Raw genomic sequence first — 22,072 nt, 5'->3', positions numbered from 1 at the left:
AGCCATGCCCCATTCCATTCTCCCCTCCTTCCAGGGGAGCAGCAGTCCTCTGTCCAGCAACTTGCCTCCGTGACCAACTGCAGCCCAAGGTTTTAGCCACTTGCCTTGGTGGCGAGGGGAGACCCAGGCCTGCCCACTACTTCAGGTCCCGACCCAGAGACCCTTTAGGCGGCAGCCACATGCTGCATCTCCTTCAACTCCCACTGTTTCCCTGGGCCACATCCCTATAGCCCTAGCACCTTCTCTGTCCCTGTATCTGGGCTTCAGTCTTTCAGCCAGTCAGGCTGGAGCTCCCTCTCATTCCCCTGACCTGGCCCATCACTGCTCTGTCCAGAGTGCTGGTGGTTCCCTCTGCCCTTCAGGGACCCAGTCCTTTCTCCCTGGGCTCTTGAGAAGGAACTGACATCTCTGCAATTCTCTTTATATATGAGCCTGCTTTGCCCTGATTGGCTGCTTCTTGCAGCCCCCCACTGATTGGCTGTCTGCTGCGCAGCCTCCCCTTTTAACCCTTTCTCCACCAGTGTGGGGGAGACACCCCATCACAGGCCCCCGCAGTCCTTTTTATAAGTAACTTTATTAGCCCCCTGATCTGCCTAGCTGTTGTCACTTCCAGTCTAGCAATGAAACCAACCCCACTGTGTAAACACATTACCTGAGTAGTATGATGGCAAAACTTTACAAAATATTGAATGAAATAACCTCCAACTTCTGCAGATGGCTGGGAAGGGAGCAGCAGTGAAATAATGCTACCATAAGAAGCGGTGACATCTCTTTTTTTTTAAGTTGTGGAATTTAATAGGTAAGTCATCTTTGATATGAAGACACTATTTTTTCATCTGAAGGATCTCAAAGCTCTCTATAGATACAGTAATCTCTACCTCACCCTCCATGAGGTAGGTATTATAATATTCTCCATTCTACAGATGGAAATTGAGAGGCACAGGGTGATTGATCTGCTCAAGCTCTCACAGCTGGGAATAAAACACAAGTCCTAACTCTATTGTGCTAAAGTACTTTGCCACACTGAGTGCATGTGCATGTACACACTGGAATTCTCTGCCATTCCATAGATCTGCATACAAGCTACCTGGTCTCAGGTGACCCACAGTGGCCAGCGGACAAGAGGAGAGACTCACCCAGACCACCTCCACTGAAAGAAGATATCTAACCAACCCATGCAGCCTTTACAGTAGAAGTGGAATAAAAGGGGGGAGGAGAAAGCGTGAGTCTTGGAACTTCCTTCCGCTCTTGGAGGTTTGTTCAAAAGTTTGACTTATGCAATCTTAGCGAGCACTATGCAGCTCCTGCTGAAGTCAAGGTTGCCACTCAAGTCCTTGCCCTGCAAGATGAGAAAGAGGATAATTACTTCTACATGTCATGTGCCTCTTGATCTGCCATCTAGGAAGCTGAATCTCTCTCAAGGGAAGAGAGAAATTTAAAAAAAAAATCTGTTAAGTGACTTTCTACTTCTATGCTTTCCTTGTCAGCCTGCTCACCATGCTAACAAGTGTCACTATGGTCTTTGCTGAAGAACTTCAGGGCTGAGGATGACAGGTTCTGGAAAGGAGAAGGGAAAAATGACTGATAAAAAGGATTGTCTGTGGCATTTCTGTGGCACCTGTCATTGAATTCAGCACTTCGTGTAGTTCTGAGTGATGGCCTTCCTATATTTTTAAATGATAAGGTGGCTGGTGAGCATATGTGCTAATTCTTCTATGCTAGAGATGTTTTAATTGTGGGTATTGTGTAACAGGACCTAATCATGGGTTTCTTTTGGTGGTTGTTTATTTGTAATATTCATAGTTTAATTTTCAGCATCAACTACTTGCTAAATCAGATTTTGGACCTTAATTTGCCAACTTAAGAGAAAAAAAAATGCTTGATTTGGTCATTCTGAGAGTTCTCTGTGTAAGAATTTAAAAATCTCCTCTTGATTAACTAAAAGGGGAGTGAAATGAAATATACAAATACAACTTTATTTCCCCTCCACTCTCTCGATGAATATCCTGAGGCTATTCTCAACATATTTTATGTCACATGGGTGAGTGTGAAAATGGAAATGCATAGGGAAAATGGAAAAACATGAACATTCCTGTTACTGAAACAAAACTAAATTATTATGACAAATATGATCATGAATATGGAAAGGAAAACAAGAATGAGTGTTTTTCCCATTGCTTAGCCCTAAATCTTGTGTGATTTGTACAATGGAAATTCAACACACGAATGGCCATAAAATTGAGATGTGGAGAGCTGAGATCAGTGTAATATATAGAAGATATACAAACTGTTAAAAATAAATATTAAAAAACAGCCTATCACTTCTTTCTGAACAATAAAACATCCATCCTCCAATCCTTACAGCCTAGCTGCTTCAGTTCAGAGAAGTCTTGGAATTAGAGCTTATTAATTCAAGTAGTCCATCAACCAGCACATGGAGGGTTGTTCCCTACTCTATGAGTGAAATAGTGGCCCCATTGAAGTCAATGGGGGCAAAACTGCCTTTGACTCCAAAGTGGCCAGGATTCCACCCAATATTTCCTAGTGATTTGTCCAGTCTTGTGTTCTGGAGGAATGTATCTGCTCTGATACCTAAAGTGTGCAATAGGATCAGCTAGGATTGGAGTTTAAGGGCCAAATCATCCTCTCCCTGGGAAGAATCAGACATGGGCATCAGGAAGTTCCCAAATCATCATTTTCTGCAGTTTTAAATCTTTAGGGTCTCCCTAGATGGGGGAACGGGGATTGTTCCTTTTCTTCTGTGACGTGTGCAAGAATTTTGGCTTTAGGGCTTAAGAATCATCCAGACTCATGAAGACTCACTTCCTTGGCAAACCTGTCCACTGTCCCCCTGCCTTCACTTCTTTCTTTCTTGCCAACTTAAGCAATCCTGCCTTGGCTGAACGGATCACTGGGTGGCACCAACAACAGAGACAATGACTAGTCTCAGGGGAAACAGTCATGACGAGATGACCTTTTGCAGTCTCCTTTTGTCATCTACGCAGAAAAGAACCTCGTAGTTCAAAACCTTGCTCCCTCTCAAGTTTCTCTCATATTGGTGAAACTCAGACATGGCTGCAAAACAATTGTATCTTTGGTTAGCTCTTTTACCTCCTCCATTAGTTTTCATTTCGCCATTCTGCACTTTTGCGATCATAATCAGGACAACTAGTGGAACTATCAAAATGCCATGAAAAAGAGTCCATATTTTTGGCTCAACCAGAAAGTACCCATAAATTTCATTTCTCATGACATTTCTAGCCAGATTTCACAGATGCAAGAAGTTCAGTTAGTTCACTAACCAACCCCCCCAGATATTTTTGAGGTTCACTCAGCAGCTGTAACTCAGTGAGCAAAGAATCAGCTTTGCTGAGCAGAGGTTTCTTGCTAATGTAACAAAAGACTGATATTGCCAGTAATTTCTTGCCTACATCTGTTATAGATTGTGATCGCTATTCTGATTTTTATAAACAGCACACAGTTAGACAGTTCATCAGCTAGGGAGGCTTACAGTATCCAAAATGTGTGTTCATGAACATGTCTTTTTAATACCTCATTTTACACAGGTTCCTTTAAGAAAGTATAGAAATTTCAGCTGTTGCTAGTTATCCATAGTCAGTGAAGTTGCTTGCCATCTGCAGATGGTGTGTGTGTATATATAACTTGTAAAGTGCCACAAAAATGTGGCACATCTGGATCATGAATATACATGTGTCACGGAAGGAATGTTTACTGATCTTGGTTCAGAACAGGAGTTAGGGATGGAATAATCAGATTGTTTTTAGGCCTGAGTTTTAACTCTGATTGGTCTTCAGGAAATAAGTGGCCCAGGTAGGCAGTTCCATTAACTCTGTTAATTAGCCAAGCCAGGAGGTTCCAATATAGAACAGCTAAATGTGCATTTTTGTTGGTAACTACCTTGCTTAACAATAATAATAAAAAAAAAAAACTATAAAATTGGCTTTTTCTCAAAACACCCCACTGACGCACCAGGTCAGTTTTTCAAATGACTTCAGTTACCTTCCAGCATCTGCCCTGTAAATTTTTGCTCACTGATCTGACTGCAAAATGCCTTTTTATGTCCACAATTTTTAAAAATCTTCCTACTGTGCCCATGCCCAGAATATCTCTGCACCTGCAACATGTACAAAACTTGCGGTTCTGGCTGGTCTAAAGAATTGTGGATACAGTTTCAACTGTTGCATTTGAAAATTGAGCCCATTAAGACGGAACTCAAGAGTTCCAACGTTCAGATTGCATTCTCTAAAGTGACATGCGAGCCATCCGATACATCTCCATGTCCTATCTCGATGCTCTCTGAGGAATTGTGTAGGGAGAGATTTCCCTTGACAGATGTATTTGTATTAGTATTCGCTGCTCATGGAGAAAATTCTGGGCTGCTGTTCAGTGCCTAGATTTTTATTAAAATTTTTTAAAAATCTGACATCTGAGTTAAGGTCAATCACACCCTTTCTTTTTTCTGGTGAAGGTTGTTGATTTGAAGTATATGTTCCTGTCTTTTGGTTTTACCCTGCCTCGTTGTATAAGAAAAGATGGTGAAATAGATGGGCAGTGTACGCATATACATTATTTCACAGAACTTGTGGTCAGTTTGTGGCATTCTCTTCCACAGAAGGTCATCAAATGCAGTCTGCTGTAACTAGATTTTTAAAAAGGAAGGGTTTGACAATGTCATACCCACAAACACAAGGGGCCTCAGTGCCGGTATCTTGAATTTGGGCTTTTTTTTCCACTTTGAGACACTTGCTCCTCCGGTCCCTAGGAGTCACAGTGCCAGGGACTCACTTCCTCTCCTTCACCTGCAATCTCCAGCCCCGGAGTCGGTGCCTATACGAGGAGCCGCATATTAACTTCTGAAGAGCTGCATGTGGCTCTGGAGCCACAGGTTGGCCACCCCTGTTCCAATCGGTATTCATAGTCCATCGTTGGTAGTGCTTCGTGGTTCGCTCCTCTCCCACTGAAGATCCTTGACTTGCTGTGGCTGGTGTTAAGTGCTTTGTTTGCTGAAAATCTTCGAGAATACATTCTTCCTTCCTTCCTCATTTGCACAGTGAAGTATGAAGCTGAAAGGGCAAGAGAAAAGATTAGTGGCCCTAAAATCTTTTCTCCTTCTGTGATAGAGCTTGGAGATTGACTCCAAAAATCTGGTTAGCTGGCAAATACAAATTCAGACACACTGGTGGCCAGATATGCCCAGCTGTTTGTGTGCCACCTGCTGATCCATGTGTTGTATGGGCTGCCTGCCACTTGCATTACTTACATTGTGCTGGGATGCAATAGCAGAGAACAGGAGCCAAATGCAAAGTTAAGCAGCATCTTTTTCTCTAGTTGAAGTTCTTTCTTCTCTGGTTGATTTGCTTTGTTAGTTTTCTCCTGTCTCATCGTACAGCAGCAGGCAAGAATGCCAATGATGACACCATTTTTTGTTCAAACCTCAGACGCTGGTTTAGGGAGAGACGTTCACCTGACCTGAAATTTATAGCTAATTGATAGGGAAGGGTTAAATTATTCTGATGATGAAATGGGGAAAACCGTCAGATAATGTCTTGAGGTTTGAAAACATCTGTGTGTGTAGTTACACTTCATGATTGTGTAAATGTTCACTGTGGATTGTCCTCACAACTCCCCAGTAAAATAATTGTATTATTACAATGGCACCTAGAAGCCTCAGTTGTGCTGGGTGCTATGTGCGCATATGACAAAATGGAGGTTCCTGCCCTAAAGAATTTGCAGTCTAGGTACATGAATGAAAACAGGTGGATACAGCAATAGATAGCAGAGCTGAAGGTAGCAGTAAGCTCATCTGCATTGTCATCCTCCACAATTGGTCCCCTCTTTTCCTTTGTCTATCCTAAGCATTTGGCACCTCACCCCCAAAGTCCATTGAAGTAAATGCAAATATTCCCATGGGTTTTGGGATGAAACCCATACACAGTGGTCATCACTATGACCTCTAGCCACTCTGTTGGCAGGCTTAACAGAGAAACCCAAGACATGGAAAGAGACTGGACTACATTGCAGTGGTTTCTCCACTGGCTGGGCAGTTTGAGGAAGACTGATCAACTGTAGTATCTACCCTGTGGGCCAGCTGAGAGCTTGGGCCTTGAGGGCATCCTTCAACTGTGCTCAACAAGGGAAAATGTTCAGTGCTGATGTCTCACCCACTGCTGCTCCTTGGGATGCGAGACGCAAAATAATCGCTAACCCGCAATCTTCTGGCAAACCATGGGCAATGCCTCTGACTACATGGAGCAGATATAACCAGGCCAAATCTTTTAGAGGCTTATAGTGCTCTGATCACTATTAGTATGATCACAGGAATTATTATTTGTAAATGTTTGTAATAAATGGACAGTGCGGCCAGATTTAAGTTAGCTTTGTTAAGAATGTAACATCCCCAAAATGATGGGATGGTTGGAAATGCTTCGTGTGCTACATATGACATCATGTAAATCATTTTACAAATAAAAGGGCATATCATATAAGAGATTTCTAAGATTGAGGAATTGTGTCTAAATGCTGACGGCATCATATGGCTCATTAAGTTTCAACACTCGGTGAGGTAGGTAAGAATTATTTTCATATAGCAGGTGGGTAAAATGAGGCACCGCCTAGGTGAAGGACTTGCCCAAGGTTGTATAGGAAGTCAGTGGCAAAACCAAGAGTAAGTCCCACAGACCCTTGCTATTGCCCTAGACAACACTGACACAACAAGTCGAGTAGCAGGCAAGCTCTTTGCGGAGGGAGGCATGTCGAGGCTTTCCTAACACAAGCCTGCACAGAACTTTTCCAAGCCGAGGCATGGAGAGTAAATCTACTGTTTAACTGTGTTAGCTCAGTTTGACTAATGCTTCGAGGACTATGTCACATACAGTAAATTACTGGAAGAAGAAATTCCCACCAAGGTAATGAGTGCCAAATAAAATGCATTAGCCAATAAAAGCACTATTAGAAAGCAAGCACATTTAACATGATTTACAACAGGCTGGAGCTCCACAATGGCAAATGGAAGGAAAGGAAATTACACCATAGGAGGACTACTACTTTTGTGGTACATGCTGGAAACCAACAGGGACAACTTTAAATTGCTGCTGCACGTGGCACACCTGAGTTTAGCCTCCCAGAAGAAAGAGTATTTGAAAGGACGAATACCAAGGAGGGAATTGGAATTGTTACGCATAGTCCAAGAGCTAACTAGCAGGTGCCAGAATCTAGTTATTCTGATTTAGGAGCATATGTGAAGTCAGGTACCTTACTCCCACTGAGTGGTATCGGGGCAAGGAAGAGGAAAGATGAACCTCAGATCAACTAGGTAATGATTGCTGACGGATAGTGTAAGAGTTTGTGCTATTGGGTAATTTGGTGGCTAGACGATCCACTTGCAATATGAGATTTAAAAAGAGAAGGTGGGTAATGGGAGGTATTGTGGCTCAGTGAATCCACAGTGGCTGGGGGCTCAAGAGCTCTGGATTTTAGGCCCATCTCTGCCATTAACCTGTTGGGTCACCTCAGGCAAGTCATATCACCCCTCGGTGATGGAGAAACTAAAGCATAAGCATAGGAATAATGATACTTACCTCCACTGTATGGTGCTTGGTGGTCAACTGATTGAAATCTCTGCAGAAGAGCGAGGAATTAAGAATGGAATTTTCAGGATCCTGAACTAACCCAGCCTAGGGAGGCATTTTTACTGTCAGTCATCGAACAAACCTTATTGGCACAATACTGGAGGAACAAGACCTCTCCCAGGGATCAATCTGACAAGGCATATCTACTAGCTTGACTTTTCTGCTGTGGTAGGTGCCTTGCCCCTTTTGGACATAGGTGGTCAGAGATGAAGGAGGGAAAAGACTGGTGTAAAAAGTCATGAAAACTGTGTGGTGGTATGTTTACATACACACTCTGGAGTGAAGGAAGGGAGAAAAACCTTGTCATGTTAACCATAGCCCGCTTTGTACTTCAGGGAAGGTGCATGCTTTCCATTTGGAATTAGCACCATTCTACTCTAACGAAGGGATGATAACAGGGAGTAGTCCGAAGGAGGCCAACATGAAGAAAGAAATCTATATATTGGGCTGCCTCTCCCTGTTTAAATGCTGTGTCATTTAACAATCTAACAAAATGTTGCTACGGTGTTGTAATTAAGTGATTATTTTACACAGACGGCTGCCTTACAAGCTCTGTATTGAATTACCAAGTTGATATGCTGATGGCTTGAAATCATATTAAAATGATTTAGTGCCAGATTGGTGTTGCTGCATTAGGGCAGTTGGTGCAAAACAGTTCTCATGCACTGTTCTTTTAAAAGGCACAAGGCTAATCACACACTACCTGGCCCAATGGCCTCTTTTTTAAAAGGATATTTTCTGTTGCAAAGAGAATGTGGGGAAACAGAACAACCCCTCATCCGTGATGTTAAATTTTCTTTACTACATTTCACAGTGATCTTCCTGAGCCACTAGGAGCTTAGCACCAACATGGAGCTAGAGTTTTGGTGGAAGGCTCTCCAGCCGTTCCTGTGTAACAATATCCATATACTGGATGGTCTTGGCGCTGCTGCGTACAGGAAATTCTGGTCAGGTTTTAATATTTTCTAAATGACCTCCTCATTCCCCTGAAAGAATCCTTTTGCATGTCTCACTGTATGTGCTATTGTTTCAGTTTGTAAATCTGTCGTAGTTTTACTGCCAAGGCACAGAAATATAAATTACGATGCCTAACAAACTCCCCTCCCCCCACATGGTCTTACCTTTGACCATGCAGATCTTTCTGCCAAGGGATTTAGCTCTGTCCTTAGCCAGAATAGAGGCCCTTCTTACATATGCAATGGTGCTATAGCATCCTTATGCAGGGTTACTTAGCCTTCAGCTGCTCCAGAGTCTTGCAGAAAAGGAAGCCTTCTCTCCTCCATCTCTTCTTACTTCTCATTTCTAAGGACCAACCTGTGTTGGAAAGAGCTGTAGACAGGGATTCAGGAGATCTGGGTTTTATCCTGGCTCACCACAGACCTGGTGTGACCTTTGACAAGTTGCTTCCCTTTCATTAGCTCCATTTCCTCTCCCACTTGTCATCTGTCATCCATTTAGGTTATGAGTTCTTTGAGGCAGGGCTGTCTCCTATTGTAAGTTTGATTACCACCAAGCACAATAGGTCCCCAATCTTAATAAGGACCAGCCCATCTATTTGGGTTGAGGACTGGGCTAAGGGGTTGGGGCCAGATTTTTAAAAAGGTATTTAGGGGCCTAACTCCAACTGATTTCAATGAGTGTTAGATGCTAAAGACCTTTACAAATCTGGGCCTTTGCTCCTAGTAACTCAATATTATTCATAGTATATTTTCATTTTTTAAAAATTGAAATAAACATGTATTGTATGAAAATTTGGGAATCTCAATAGTCACTTCACTTTTGTTCCCATGGCTAAAGGGCTTAACCCTTTTCTTTGAAAACCATCTATGTATGTCCAAATATGTTCCCTTTGCAGACAGGCTGGATGCAGGCTTTCTGGCAGCAAAACAAATATTTTCTTTTTGGCAATACACGCAAGACAAAGGAAAGGGGAGAGGATGGCAAATCCCAATTGCTGTAGTGTTATTTGCATTAAGGGAGACAGAGAGGGCTATCAATTATGATCCCTCCATTAATCCTCTGATCCCTGAACTTCAAATGGCGACTCGATTCAGAAGTCTTGTGCTCCAAGAGGAGACTGGTACTTTTAGACAACTGTCAACTAGATCAAGTGCAAGAATGGAGCAGTCTCAGACCATTAAAGCTGCAACACGTGTTCACACACCAAGCCAATTGCTCCCATGATCACCAGTTCTTTCATTGGTAACAGGGAAAATCCAAAGTCCAGCAAGACCATCATGTAAGTAGGACGTGGTACTGCAAAGAACCCACTAATTCAGGAGTATGTTATTATCGGAAGAGTAGCGATTATTTCTCTATTCTGCCTTTGGAGTTATTTTTCCTGTTTCCTATCTTTGTTTCTGAAGAAAGGCTCAGTGGAGAAAAGCAAGCAGTGTGATTGGGAGATCATCCGTCAGTATAACAAATGGAAAAGCGAAGGGGAAAAAAACAGCAAATGGGAAGGGTTACAAAAAATAAAGTCATCTTCACATCAGTGGGATCTGTGAGGACAAAGGACCCTTCCTCTGGGATGGTACAGGGCTTTCCCCTGCCTGAAACAATGCCAGCCACTCTGACAGCAGGTTCCTGCGCTGCCTCATTCTTCTCAGGAAGAGGCCTGTGTGGCTCTATTAGAATATTTAAATTAGAGAGATTCATGTTTAGCCAAGAGCCAGCTCCTGCCTTTATTACTATTAGATGCCTGCACCAGTGGCACACAGGAAGGAATGGGAGATTCAAATAGCAGCACAAGATGAATAGCATGAGGAGGTGGGGGGGACAGATACTTTTGGAATGTGGGGAAGACATGCCAAGGAAATAATCACTTTCCTGGAGCGATGAAGAAAAAGAAAGCCATGAGGGCGAGATCACTCGGCGGTTTTCAAAAGGCACGTCAGGGAAAGCTAGCCTCTGTGTTTTCTCAAGCTGTGGCCAGTTTATTGAGAACAGGGATAAGCTTGACAAAAAAAAAAAAAAAAGAATCATCGGCATCCTTCAACCATCTTCCAACTTGGATTTTCCTTTTGTGAGCAACAAGGAGAACATTGCTGTGCTCTTATATAACTGAGCTAGGCACCCCAGCATGCCCTGCCATCTCTAAAAACCATCCTAGTCACGCACCAGATTCAGCCTTATCCCCGGACTTATGCACAGGTGCCACAGGGGTCCAGCACTAAAGCCAGGCAGCACCACACTGGAGTTACCTGCCTCCTACAAGACTTAAAAAGTCTCTTACTCAAAAGAGTGCACAGGTCAATCCACTTAATTGGAATTATTATTCTCTAACCATAGACCAGAACTAGGCACTGTTAATGTGCTTGATGTGGCAAATCCACTTCATCCAGACATCTCCCTGGGAACTGAGAAGTTATATTTAAGAGCACTGGCTATTGGCTGGTTGCTTAGGCAAGTAGCTAAAGCACAGCACTGGTAGTTAGAAGACTGGAGTTCAAATCCAACCTCTACCCCTGGCCTGGGTATGACATCTTCGACAAGCTTCTATGGCCAAAAGTGGTCCCTGGCCTGCCCCTATTTTTGCACACCCAACTTGAGATATGCTTGGCTTGATTTCCAGAAGCACCAAGCACTTGCAGCTCACATTCAGTTCCCTTGGACCTAGGGGTGCTCAGTCCCTTCTGCTGCACCCAAACACAGCAGAGCCCCAGGCTGCTGTCCCTGCCTCTTTGGAAGGGAGGGAATCTCCCTACCAGTCTCATTCCAAGTGGGAGATGGGACTGTGGGGGTAGAACCATGTGGGGCTGTGTGTCATGGTGTGTCTAGGACCTGGCTTGCCTTAATTCAACCCTGCTTGCTTCTGTTGATGGCAAGTGGCTCACGCATCTTGGAACAAATCATCCCAGTCAACGCACAGCTTTCTGTCTACTGGCACCTTAACCAGGGGATTACGAGATCATCTGCAGCAGCTGCTCCTGACTGCCTCGGTGCATGTGATCTATGCATCCCTCCTGAGGCCAGGGGAGAAGGATCTCCTTGCTCCCCTTTGGGGCTATCAAGCTGTAACATTCTGAAAGAGGGATAGGTGGGTGTTTTGTTTACAGTGTATGATTGAAACACAGGAAAAAAAATCCTTCCTCAAAAAAACAGCCCCACTGTTCATCCGTCAAAAGATGGTCTCTCCCCAGGCAAACGAGGTCTGCTGCCGACTCTCATGGCCTGGATGGGCATCAGGCAGGCTTGCCCTGACCAGGAAAAGGAGGAAGAAAATGAGAGCAGGGAAAAGGCAGAATATTGGCATCTGGCCACCAAGCACTTTAAGGCTGGCACTGTTGGTCCTATATCTACACTCATATCCTCTATCACACTAGTGATACCAGAATAATGTGAATGGCTAAATCCTACCCCATATTTATATTCTGTACAGCCCGACTAGAGCCCAGGGGTGGAGGTTGGGGAAGTCTGTGGTCAATTATGCTTACCTACGGGTAGTAAGCTGTATTTACAAAGCTCCGAACAAAACCATGAACACCATAGTTACCTCACCTTGCCTCTGTGAGGTAGACAAGTATCTTCAATTTGTATGTGTGGAACTGGACACTCGGAGGGCCAGATCTGTGCCAGTGGTAACTACACACTGAAGTTACAGGAGGGATGAATCTGATGCAGAGAATTTAAATGATCTGCCCAAGGACATACAGCAAGTCAGGGCTGGGATTAGAACTCAGCAGCTCCTGGCTTCTATTCCTCCCCCCTCCCCATGTTCAATCCTCTACACTCAGGAGAAAAAGATTCCCCACAGAGGACCAAAAAAAGTCCTGCACTCAGTACAGTGCCCCAGGGTAGGGCTTTGGCACATCTAGAAACATTAATGCCTCTCCTTCCCCCACTGCAGCCTTCTGTATTTCCCGTGACTGACAGAAGCGTTGACAACAGTACAAGCCCTGTCTGATCAGAACTGACGAAAATAGCTCCCGGGGTTGAAGAAGGGGAAATTAAGTGAAACTCTGCAACCCAAGCTGTGAGAAATACCTTCACCCCTTACACCTATGTGACGATAGCGGAGCTGTCCCTGTTAGCAGCCGGCGTTAGATCCTTTGACAGCTTGACAAAGCCAATAATAAAAACAGGGTTCTTCTTCCCAGTCATTAGGTGAGACAGAGAATAGGGCCCAGAATAATAAACTGCTTCGAACTCCCACATAACAGCAAGTGAGAGAAGGAAGTCGGCGGCGTGCTTCAGTTTAGGCCTTTATTATTACATTTAGCTGTCAAGGTTTCAGAGTAAACATTTCTCCCAGCCTTTGAGTGCAGCCTCATTCGCCACTTAATGCTTCTGTATGAGCTGACATCTTTCTAATGCAAAGATCTCCTGCCTCCCTCATTTACAGAGCATGTTGTATTTACTTCCTGGACTCTCCTGGGGGTGGAGAGAGGATCTTCATCTTGCATCCTCTGGCGTGTCACACCTCCCATCCTACTTTCTCTGCCCTTCTCACCCCTTGTAAATTGCACTCCTTTTGCACACCCACTCAGGGCCGACTCTAACTTTTTTTGCCACCCCAAGCAAAAACAAAAAACCCTCAGCGCTGCCCTGCTGAACCAAAACCAACCCTCCCTCCTCGAGCACTGCCCCGCCGAACCAGGATTGGCCACCCCTTATAAGGGGCCACCCCAAGCATGTGCTTGGTCAGCTGGTGCCTGGAGCCAGCCCTGCACCCACTAAATGCCATGTGGGTGCAAGTGGGACAGCTTTACTGCTGTTGCCCTCTGATGAGATAGACTGACCTCACACTGGACCAAGGCAGAAGGGAGTTAATGGTCCCCACCCTGCAACAACTGCAAGCAATATTAAGCCAGGAGGGAATGAAAAAGGAAGGAAGCAGATTTCAGATCTGGGCTGCTTTCGTGGGGCAGAGAAGGCTTGGAGTTGATTTTATGGGTCTAATCTTAACAGGTCCTGAGCACCTAGATTTATTATTGGCTTTGTCAGTTGCATGGGGTGCTTAGCCCTTTGGAAAGTCAAGCCCTATGTTGTCTTAGTGTTTATTTTCTGTTCATAAAGTCAAGCCCCAGGAAGGGGGATGTGTTTTCACCCTACATAGATAGTGGACTGTGTCTTAGAGCAGGTAGGAAAGTAACCTATTCACTGCCATGACCAGAGCATCTTCCACTGTTTCCCACCAAGTAAAGGTACTAAACAGTAGTAAGTTGTACTAGGTTTTCCTTAAATGTCTAAACAAAAATGTTTCAAACCAGAACAACAAGGTTTTGGTTTTGATAATTTTTTCAAAAAAACATGGAGTTGAGAAAACTTGTCAAAACCAACCCAACCTGTTCCCACCAACGTTTTCAGTTTTGGTGAAACAACATTTTGCTGAAAGCTTCCTGACCATTTGTATTCCAATCTACCTTCTATCACCCCTCTCCCATCCTCCCAAAATGGGAAGTCTGAGGACCCTCATGGGGCTATTGGGGCAAAGACATTTATGTGAAATCTAAGGACATCTGTTTAACACTATCTCTCCCAAAACAATGTTGGGTCTGGATTTTCAAAACAGGGGCTAGATAAGCAGGCATAATGCCATTTATTTCTATGGCGTTATATCTGCTTAGTTCAGCAGTGCTTTGAAGTATAGATTTCCCTACGATGTATCAGTTACTACAATACGGAAAAACACAGAATAGCACCCAATGGTTTGGCAGCACATCTACATACAGAGCAAGCGTTTGAGAGTCAAGTGACCAAGATTCTATTTCTAACTATCACTGACAAACTAAGTCCTTTGGGAGCAAGGATAGTCTGGTTAGAACCTAGATGGTCTCTTGGTTTGTTCTGATGTGGCAACTTGTGTTCCTAGGCAACCACCATATTTTTCCCCTTCAAAATGCTTTCTCAAAGAGATTTTGCTTACAGGTATTCATCAAAGTCAGCTGATGATCAAATTAATATTGCTATTGGCCTTTCACTATGCAAAAACAGCCCAAATAAAAAGGGCATTTACAATCCTGTGATTACACTGGCTCTCCCTTGGTGATTTATCCTAGCATAAAATGCTGATAAAAAGCAAGGAATGTGCTTGAAATACATCTTGCCCCATTATAAAAACTTGGCTGAAATTCTTTAGCTATTCCTAATTTACAGGCAAAAAGAAAACCAGTTTTTAAATGTATTGTTCCATTTACAGCAGAATCTTAAGTAATAATTTGAAAAAAAAAAAAAAAAAAAAAGCAAAATCTGTTCAAAATAAACTCTCGGGTACCAAGCCAAAAAAAAATTATTTTTGTTATTGAAAACTGAGATGTGAATATGGGAGTCGAAACTTGTAAAAGAAATAAACATTTTGTATATAAAAATGCTAATGACACCAGTAACCTGAACTAATGAAAGGATATTTTTAATAACTCTCAGTCCAAGATATTTAATAAAGGAAATTGTCTCTTCAGGGCAAAAAAAAAAAAAAAGAAGCAAATTGTTTACAGCATACCCTTCCAGCTCCAAAAGCTTATTGTAACAAGTTTTATACTGTTATTAAGCTTCTGCTAATATTTCCAAAAATAGTTTTAAGGTATTTTTCCATTACATGTGTTCATTATTTGTTGCAGCAAGTGAAATTTCCATGTATCTGAAAATCATTTCAGTGTACAACCATTTCAAAGTCTAAGCATCCATAAAGCATATGTCTCAAATTTAATTGTGAAATAAAGCACACACACAAAATTGATTCTCACACAAGGGGGGGGAAATTCCATTTTGAAATTATTTCAAAGTTCAATTAAAAATCTGCTTTCATTTCATTTTTATAATAAATAACTCCTTATGTCCAAATAGATGGTAAGAATTAAATAAGATCTCAGAGTTCCTTTTAAAAAAAATCTATATCTATTTCTAAACACATTAGCCCCATTGGATCCTTGACCTGGCTTAAGCAGCAGAAGAACGTAAGCAGTAGCTTCCCATCTGTGGAGTTTTCAAAGCTTTTAACATTCTCATTGTGGGAATTAGATGGATTAAAGAAAACAGTGATGGAGTTGGATTCATTTCTTGGGTGTTTCTGAAGATGTCCCTGTGATGGGTTCCCCCCAGGGTGCCACCTGTAACTGGGGTATCTCTCCACTGCAGTGCTGTGACAAGCTGAAGACACTCCTGGTCTTACAATTTCACCAGCATTCGCACAGGTAGGGGCACACCCAGCTGCAGTTACATGCAGGCTCTCTGACTAGCCACTACACAAATCAACAGTACAAAAGCTAAAGCCAAGGTAACTCAGCACCACAGGCACACACTCCCTCTGGAGCATAAACCCAAAATTATACCGTCTTGCGCTGCACAGGGAACTGTACAGCGTAAGCTCAGCGGTAACCTCCCTCAATGTGGAGAGGAATAAGCAACTGCCTCTCTGAGCAAAGATTCCCAAGCACTTCAGTCCAAACTGATTGGTTTAGATAAAGCAAAAACAAGTTTAACTACAAAAGATAGATTTTGCGTGATTATAAGTGATAGCAAACAGATCAAAGCAGATTACCTAGCAAATAAACAAACATGCAAACTAAGTCTAAGATACTAGAAAGATAGCGTATGAATTAGCAAATTCTCACCCTGGCTGATGATACAAGCAGGCTGCAGATTCTTAAGGGACAAGCTACACTGGGTTTACAGCTTGGAATCTCCAGGTCTTCTCTCTCACACAGGCTAGAAATCCCTTTAGCTTGGGTCCCCTAGTTCGGTTTTCCCCCCGCCCCAGGTGTTTCCAGGAGTCTTCTTGTGCAGGGAGTGAAGAACTACGGATGATTTCACTCCCTGCCTTATATAGCTTTAGCATATGGTGGGAACCCTTTGTTTCAAAACTTGGTTCCCAGACTGGTCTGTGGAAAAATACTGATATCCCAAGATGGAGTCCAGAGACATGCGGTCAGGTCACATGACCTTGCTGAGTTATAGCAGCCATTACTCACAGGCTGTCTGGAACATTCACAGGAAAGTTAAGTTCTTCCAGGGTTCATTGTCTTTGTTGATGGGCCATCAGCACTGTCTGGATTCCTCATTGTTGTACCAGAAAAGCTAGTTGTGGGTGTCATCCAGAGTAAGCACAGTTGAAACACAGATACATAGTCAATATTCCTAACTTTAGATACAAAAATGATACATGCATACAAATAGGATAATCATATTGGAAAAAAGTTTTATGATTTGCTGGATGATACCTCACATGACTTGTCTTGTACAAAATGCATCAGAATTATGCCATAATCATATCATAATATCATTATGAAGAACATGGGGTGCTGTGTCACAGTCCCATTCCAGCAGGCAATGAAAAGTGAAATAATATTCATGGAGAAATTCACCCCTATGCAGAAGTCCTGTGAAAGGACTTTGCATCACTTTCATCCTACTTTGAGAGTTTCAGTGGGATGTGAGGCACTGATTCAGGGAAACACATGTTTAACTTTAAGCCTATGCTTAGTCATATTGGACCTCAACTAGACTTAAACATGTGCTTAAAGTACCTGCTGTAGAATTTTTCTGAATTGGGACCTTAAGTGGGATCTATACAGAGGGCCAGCATAAATTCCATAAGTCAGCATAGAGATGAATTCTACCCTCAGGGAATGGAAAAATCCATTTAATCCTGAGCATCAAACAGAAGTCATTCGTTAGTACAATCTGATCTGAATTGGCCGATAAAGTGCTACTTACACAGTTTTCAGTGATGCACCCAGGAAGAGCCTTTAAAAAGGGAGTGCTTCTGTATGGAATAATCATGTTTGAGCACAAGTCCCTTTGGGTGGGTCTACACTGCGATTAAGCGCCCATGGCTGGCCCATGTCAGCTGACTCAAGCCAGCCACAGATGTTTAATTGCAGTGTAGACATACCCTTTGTTCACACGCCCCTTTGTTTGCCCATGGTTGAACTTCAGTATGATGACTCTCACAATGTGAATGTACCAAACTCCAAACAATTTTTGACCTACCTTATTAGTCATCATCTACCAACAAACAAACATTTGACTTCAATGACATGCCAAAAATTAATTGATATTCAGAAAATTATATACATGCTGGAAGCATTTAGCAATATCTTTCTAACAAATTCTTAATCATTTTAGAAATTGAAGTAAAAACCATGATGGACAGTGACATATTATGGCCCAATGCACTGAATAAGGAATATCCCTGAAAACCAGTGACAATTAGAGAAACCACCTTTTTCTGGTGTGTTTCTTAGGTTATTCAGCCAGTGTGTGGGGTTTTCCTTTAACACGCACACACACACACCTTATTTTCCTAAGTAACTGTTTAATCGCAAGTTGCCTTATGTACACTAATTAAAATGTATTGTAGCCCTGTGAAGAAAGTAAATGCAGTATTTTACCCTTTTTATACATGGGAAAACCAAGACAGCAAAGGATAAGCGACTTAAGCCTTTTGCCAGAGAAATGTTATTGATAAAAAGTGTAAGTAATCAACTGGTTTTGATTGGACAGCTGCTAAAAAGGCAGCAATCAATACACTCTACTACAATAGACTCATGGTCGAAAGGGATAGTGTCTCTGGAAGAACAAAATTGAAAAGAACAAGTTATCTCTATTTTAAAGGATATTTTTAGAAATCTATGCGTAGTCAGTTACACGGAGCAGAATTATGAGCAGATAAAGATGATCAAAGAACTGGATTTTCCATTTCCTGGGAAATTCTGCAATTCCAATATTTTTTCCCCCATTCTGAAATGGAACAAAGAAAAAATTCAAACTCTCCCACGACACAAAATTCTGAAACAAGGTCACTGAACGTTTTGAGAAAATGGAAACATTTCTTCTGATTTCAACCTTTTTAAAAATGTTTGACATAAAATGAAAATCCATTTAATTTTTAAAATAAACCTTTCATCAAAATCTACATATTTTTCAAAACACTGAGATTTAGACCTAAAAAAAAAAGTCACATTTTCCAGGGGAAAAAAAATTCTAACTGGCTCGAATAGAGAGTGGAAAGACATTCAGTATAAGATGTGGTTGAAAGATACCTTTCATTTTTCCACAAAAAAGAAAAATATTGAAGTTTTTAAATGGTTTCATCAACCCTTCCCCATGGAGTTTTGGGATCCTCAAAAACAAACAAAAAAATATATATGATAGACAGAGGTCTTCAGTTGTCAAAAACCAACACATTTTCAGTTTTTCAATGAAAGAAATCCCAAAAGTTGATAGAAATGGAAATTTGTCAGAAAGAAAAAGCTAGTTATTAAAACATGTTGCATGGGAAATTTTCCCCCCACCAGTTCTAGTCAATATCACAAGGAAAGAGAGGAGACCAAACACTTGGGGGGGAAAAAAAAGAAGATATCTTGAATGACAAGGAAGCTAAGTAGTAGTGTAGCAAGGGTCACTGGGAACAAAAACAAACAGAGAAAGAGAAACTGAAACTGGGTAGACTTTATCACCTCCTGTATGCGATAACATTTGATCCAGTCGGCAGTACTATCGTAAGCCTGGCTGAGAAAATAATGAGGTTAGCCACCTTAATTGCTAAATGCTCACATTTTCAATCAGGAAGCAGCAAGCAAGCTAAATGGTCCCCAAACACCCGGTCTACAAATCTCCTCCTCCACACACCTGTTAATCTCAACTTCAAAACTAGGAAGGGGCCGTGGAAGAGATATGGAATAATGGTTTTCAATAGCGATCTTGAGTAACTTAGGTTAAGGCACCTTAAAAGGTTCCCAGTTTTTGGTAAGAGTTGAGCACTCACTCTCTGAAAACCACCCTTAGAAAGATGTCGCAAACCTGGCACTCGAAGATGGACATCTAGAACCACTAGCCACTTTTGAAAATCTTGGTCTATGTGCACATTGTCTGACTACCTGATTTGTTTACAGAAAGTAGCAACATACCCACAAGGACCAAATTCCACCTTTAGAGTCACATAGCTTGTCTTGACATCAGTGGTAAGTGCTGTACGTGTGCACCTGAAGGCAGGTTTGGCCTTCTATGTTGATGCACAAAATACAAACTCCATAGATGACAAATATTTACATTTACAGAATTAAATACAATAAAAAATAGGCTAATGCCTCAGACTCAATTCCCCTCTCACTTCTTCTCTTTGTGTGCTGGTGTAACTACACTGCAGTCAACCAAGCTGCTTCTAATTTGCACTGATGTAAGTGAGATCATGCTGTATGCTAAGCTCAGGAAAGATCGGAAAGATCACTAAAGGACAGCAATCTACAAGCAGAGAGAGGGTGAGATGCCACCATTCTGACTTGCCAGCTGCCTCACAAGCCAGCTGCACAAGTGCCTTTGGCAATGAGCCTCTCTTGGAAGGTGGCAATGATGCCATCCCTTCCAGTACAGAGAGGTTAACATTCAGTTTCGTCAGTGACATATAAAAATAGACACCAGCTAAGTAGCTTGGCACCCCCCCACCCCAAACACTTTTCATTTCGATGCTTTAGTACATTACCATCAACACCATCCCCTTTTAAATCCCAGACTCATCAAATCCATGGGCCATCACCAACTTTTTTGTAGCTGCTTTTAAACTCTTTAGCCTTGCATCTTCCCCATTACTGTCCCAAGGGATTAGTTATGGAGAAGTCTAATGCTGATTTTCTCCCCCCATATCTAGTGCTCACAGAAGTTTTATTAATGGCACCAATGCCTTTTTTAATGGATTTTTCTAATCTTCTGAAGTTATACACAATGAATTAACAATTCATTTTCCCAAATACTGCCTTTCCACTCCAGCCCTTCAGAGAGTCTCAGGTGATCAGGAAAATAGCATCAAGTTCTTAATCCACCATCTTCTAATTCAACAGCAGGGGTTTCTGCCATCTTTATACCTGTACTGACATTTAGTGTTAAGATAAACTCCACATAGGTGTGTGCACACCTTTGCATGACTTGGAAATGAATTAAAAAAAAAAAAAAAGGAAATTTCCAAAATGGTTGTATTTTTTTCTGAGGTCTCATTAAAATGTGGAACATCATCTACCCGTTCTTCCTAGAGCAAGGAAGGCAAATCACCCTGGAAAGGAAGAGCCGTTATCAACACTTGTAGATATGCTGTGCAGAGACCTGTAAAGTACAGCTCCATGCAGGAGTCCAGTGTTTTTAAAATTCTGTAGGAAATCAAGGGGCATGCGCATTAAGATGCACATGAAGAGCAAACTCCTACCTTGGGAGTAAATGAAATGCCATGTATTACAGCAGCTTAACTATTAATTTGGACAATGTAGTCCTTCTCTGATTTGCAAATGATTTGCAATCCAGCCCTAATTATCAGTGAATGTGTCCATAGGCATGGGAACTGGGAGGTGCTGCAGACCCCCAGGGTCTCAGCTGTTGGCCCCACGTGCCTGGGATCTCAGCTGCCTGCCCCAGCTCTGGGAAGAGGGGAGTGAATAGGGGTAAGGGGCTGGCTTGCAGCACTCCACTATTAAAAAATGTTCCAGCACCACTGAATGTGTTCATTATTCATAAATCCTTATGAAGGCATTTGGATAATATTGATCTTATAGTTTGAGGGTTTTTTGCAAGCTTGACGGTCTATGATGTGATTGGCCCTTTTAGTCCTACGGTATTGTTTCTCACTCCAGCACTGGATGGCTGAAAACTTAGAACAGCAACAAGTAATAAGAAAGTGAGCTTTTGGTATGAATGTTTTGACAAATAAAGGCTTGTGGCACAATGTGTGAATATTTTGAGATTCACAGGACACTTTGACAAATATGTGAGGTCATCCACATACTATTTAGCTGTGTTTATGTAATTTAAACACATAACATCTCTGATTTATTGTAAGTGATCAGAATGATGGGCCCCAGTATATGCAATAACCAGAGCTTTATATACATTAGAGCTGGGAAACATTTTTTCAATTTTTAATGTTTATGAATTTTTCAAGGCAAATATTTGGATTACATTTTCATGAATGTTCCCCTCCCACGCATTTTCTGGGCAACTGCAAAAGAGTGGCTGACAGAGAACCTCTTGCTCCAATGCAAACTCAACTTTGGGATATGCATGGTAAAGACCTTAGGTGCCCTCGTAGCAGAGGTTCAGAGGGAGCTGGAGTGCAGCAGAGGTGAGCTAGGGAGATGTATTTTGTGCAATTCCTGCATAGCCTACTAGGGCACTATGCAATCATGGAAGACTGCTACATCCACAGCTGTCTCCAAAAAGTGGCTCTGAAGCTCAGACTGGAAACCGGTCTTGGGTCTGGTTGCCCACGTTGGTGGGGCAGTGAAGATTTGGGTCAGTTCTTATTTTATCTGAACTAGTCCATCCATCCTTCATCTATTGACTGTCACTGAACTAAGATGGGTGCACTGCTATGTGGGACTAAATCCTTTCTAGTGAAGATACAGTACCTTCTTTCTGTATTAGGAAAGGGATTCCTATCCAAGGCAGAGGAGACGCAGGAAGGAAACTGTATTCTTAATAAAAGTTTTAGATGTGTCATT

The 22,072-nt window shown here is 42.2% G+C and overlaps 1 protein-coding gene across 1 annotated transcript in view; it reads left to right on the top strand.

Moving 5' to 3' along the window:
* TMEM132B (transmembrane protein 132B) overlaps window positions 1–19,811 on the top strand; it is an 840,134-nt gene extending 820,323 nt beyond the window's left edge. The window contains exon 10 of the mRNA XM_050923489.1: window positions 19,800–19,811. The gene's annotated coding sequence lies outside the window, so the exon portion shown is untranslated. The remainder of the gene's footprint in view (window positions 1–19,799) is intronic.
* The last annotated feature ends 2,261 nt before the right edge of the window (window positions 19,812–22,072 follow it).

The sequence above is a fragment of the Gopherus flavomarginatus genome, chromosome 15 (genome assembly GCF_025201925.1).
Source record: "Gopherus flavomarginatus isolate rGopFla2 chromosome 15, rGopFla2.mat.asm, whole genome shotgun sequence".
Taxonomy (NCBI): domain Eukaryota; kingdom Metazoa; phylum Chordata; order Testudines; family Testudinidae; genus Gopherus; species Gopherus flavomarginatus.
This window is presented reverse-complemented; position numbering and strand designations above follow the sequence as displayed.